The 3,271-nt window shown below is 41.5% G+C and overlaps 1 pseudogene; it reads right to left on the reverse strand.

Moving 5' to 3' along the window:
- Positions 1–728: 728 nt before the first annotated feature.
- Positions 729–2,528, reverse strand: LOC119532587 (annotated as a pseudogene).
- Between the last annotated feature and the right edge of the window lie 743 nt (positions 2,529–3,271).

Here is a 3,271-nt window from a genome sequence, read left to right on the forward strand (position 1 = left end):
CCAACGTTTAAAATTAGGAGGATGATGCAGTGCTCTACTTTGATTCTAGGAGAAAGGACAAGTTCTTAATATAGTAAAATAAAACACAAAATGTAAACAAATCTTTAAAAATCACTAAGTATACGTATGTGTATATATATATTTATATAATTAGGATTATCATCAATATTTAAAACTATTAAAAATAAGGTTGCCACCTTACCTTTCTTTTGGTACTAGGGTGTTATTTTTTTTTAAAGGAAAAACTAAAAGTAAAAATATTTTGTTCAGACTCTAAAATTTTCTAACCCAATCCTACTCTCTGCTCTGCAACTTTCCCACATTCATGCTGAATTCCAGAGTCCTGCCATCAACTCTTGTTTGGTCGTCAAAATGACAGGCCAACAAAGGCACAGCTGATAGAGGAACTGAATTCTTCCCCAGAAGAAAATACATGTGCCCACAATGGGTCTGCAAAATCTTCCAAAGGTACCTCTTCCCCCTTTGGTTATGGTAGTGGTGTTGAACTTGTATGTTTTGCCTAGAAACAAGATGGCAATCTTAATTGAAAAGAGAAGCTAGATTTTTTAAATAACTTAAAAAAATATTTTTATATAAAGCAGCAAAAACATATCTTCCACTCTGCAGAAAGAAAAATGTTAACAAGGAAACACAGGGATGTAAGTGTACTACTGTTCATAAACTTTTACTAAACTGAATTTCCCAACAGATCAGGCTTCATCTCAGAGCTACTCCTTAACTTCATCAGTGCTATCTGAAGAAGATTCTTTGGCATTTCCAATCCCTCTTTTACTTTTTTCCTGTTTCAAATTTTCCTTTTCTGACCTGGTCTTGTTGGGGATATAGCATTAGGAGCCCGTTTTCCGTGGCCTTGTCCTGGACTGTGAGGGCTTCCTGTACAACTGCCTCCTCCTCCAGGTTTCTCAGGACAAGGGGGAGCCTAGACCCCCACACCGCTCTCCAACAGCCCAAGGTTACTCTCTTCCTATTTAGGGAGTGGGGCCTTTTCCTCCACCTGTTTGTGGAAGTATTCCCAGTTAATAGCTGCACTCTTGACTGCTTTTTCCAGACTCTCCTTTTCACTCAAGGGCAAATTTGATGGCCATGGTTGCACAAACGGAAAGGTCATGGTTTTTCAAAAAGACTTATCTTCCTCAATGGTAGTTTTATATTTTTTGTTGTTGTTGTTGTTTGTTTGTTTTTAAAGAAGCGATGCTCTATCGTCAAGAAATGTCCAAAGTTTGATTTCATTGTCCCAGCTAACTGGAAATTCAGAGTTACCCAAGGTGAAGATTCTATCAATAGCATTTTCTCCTAGCAAATGTTCTTTCAATTCTTCTTCAGTCATTCAGAAGACTCCGAGGAAAGCCAGGAGTTGGGCAGAGATGGGTGGCTCCGTAAAATGCAATGCAAATACACTGGAAGTTGGGACGTCAGCAAAAGCCAAGAGCTTGTCTTTCATGGCACACAGCCTGCCATTTTTATTCACTCCAACCTTTATTTTCACTCTATCATGTGAATTATTGTTAAAGAAAAAAACCACTGTGGATCACAAGCTCTGCATTTGACCGAGTGCCATAAGCAATGTAAATCTGCTCCCCATCCCTAAAGTCCTGCAGAGCCACACACTCACAGCTGTCATCCTCTAGGTTGTAGCCGGTGGTGACCAGTCCATTGGTGTGCCTGCACATGGCCCAAAGGGGAATCAGTGCCAGGGTCACCCAGGAGCTGTCCTCTGTGGGGATTTGGTTTTGTCCAGTCATAACAAAAGAGATTGCCTACCTATAGTCCTCATAAGTGAAAGAATCCTTCAGGGGCAATTTGTTGGCATGAGGGTGGGTATGGATAACTTTATAGAAATAGGCACTGTTGAGCTGTGTTTTTATATTGGCTGAAGACATCATGTACAGCTTGTGTTGACTAAAGATAACAAACTTCATCTTCTTCAAAGTAGAGAGGAGTATGGTATTCACTGGGAGGGCCTGATTGTAGGGCTGCCAGATAGTTAGGGTTGGCTCCATCATGCAGCAGATGAAAGGCCAGTGTGATATTTCCCATGGCTTGAAGAATTCGGTCTTGAGAATATAATGGCCCCAACACTGAATTTTCAGCAGATTCAACAGTCATTAGTAATTTTCGTGGAACCCATAAAAATAATTATTCTGCCTTGGTATCTCTTGTTGCTCTTGAATCAAAGCCCTCTTCTTTGGAGTTAGCCATTTCAAATCCTTCAACAAAAGCTCCATTTTCAGAGGCCCATTTCATTAGATCAGGAAAATAACCACTTTTTCCATCAAAAGTAACAGAGACCTTTTTTTTTTTTTTTTATATTTTCTCAACTAGAGCCTAGATCTACACATACTCTTCGCATTCTTTTCCTGGGCCAGGTGCGTTACTATTGCATTTCTGCAACAGTTCACTAGTTAGGCTCAAGATTTCCTTCCAGGACACAGTTGCTGAAGCACCGGTGCCTGATTTTGAGTTTTTACTCGACTCTTCTTACCCATTTTCTGACTCACAGAAGCCATATCCTTAAGTTTCCTTCCAGAAAAAAAGGTACACCAAGTATTAATATACAGGACTCTCAAATGGGGAAAAAAAAAAAAAAAAAAAAATCTGCTTTGTATTCTCTGGAAGAAAAGTTCGTCCTTTTCAACTTTTTCACCTGCCTGCTTTTCCCTGGGCGCAGCGACGGCGCCACACTCAGGCTCAGGCCGGACCCCCGCGGTTCGCCTCAACAAAGCCCGGGCGGCAGCAGCAGCAGCAGCCGCCGAAAGGGAGAGGCGGCGCCGACGGCCTGTAGAGGCCCAGCCGCCGCGGTCCAATCTGGCTCCGCCCGCCTGCGGACCCCTCCCGCCTCCGCGGCCCCGCCCGCCCCCGGGGCTCCGCCGCTGCCTCACATACCCTTAAATCTCTTTTAAGCATCTCTTTGAGGTGAGGGAAACTTAACCTACCGAAAACATAGACTACTATTCATTTTTTAATAAGATTTTACTCTTTCAACCTTCCAGGCTTTTACGCATGTTGTTCCCTCAGGCTACTGCTCTTCACAAGCTCGGCCTATTAAAATCCTAATAACCATGTAAGAGTCATCAGAAATGACCGTTCCATTAAGAAATCTTTCTTTTTCCACTTATTTACTAACCCCTTCTTTCTCTACATTCCCATATAACATGTTTACACTTCCCTTTATCATGTTTACATTGCACTTATGTTCATAATTTTTCCCCAATTAGATCATAAGCATCTTTTCAAAAAACATTTTTAATAA

The sequence above is a fragment of the Choloepus didactylus genome, chromosome 1 (assembly GCF_015220235.1).
Source record: "Choloepus didactylus isolate mChoDid1 chromosome 1, mChoDid1.pri, whole genome shotgun sequence".
Lineage (NCBI taxonomy): Eukaryota > Metazoa > Chordata > Mammalia > Pilosa > Megalonychidae > Choloepus > Choloepus didactylus.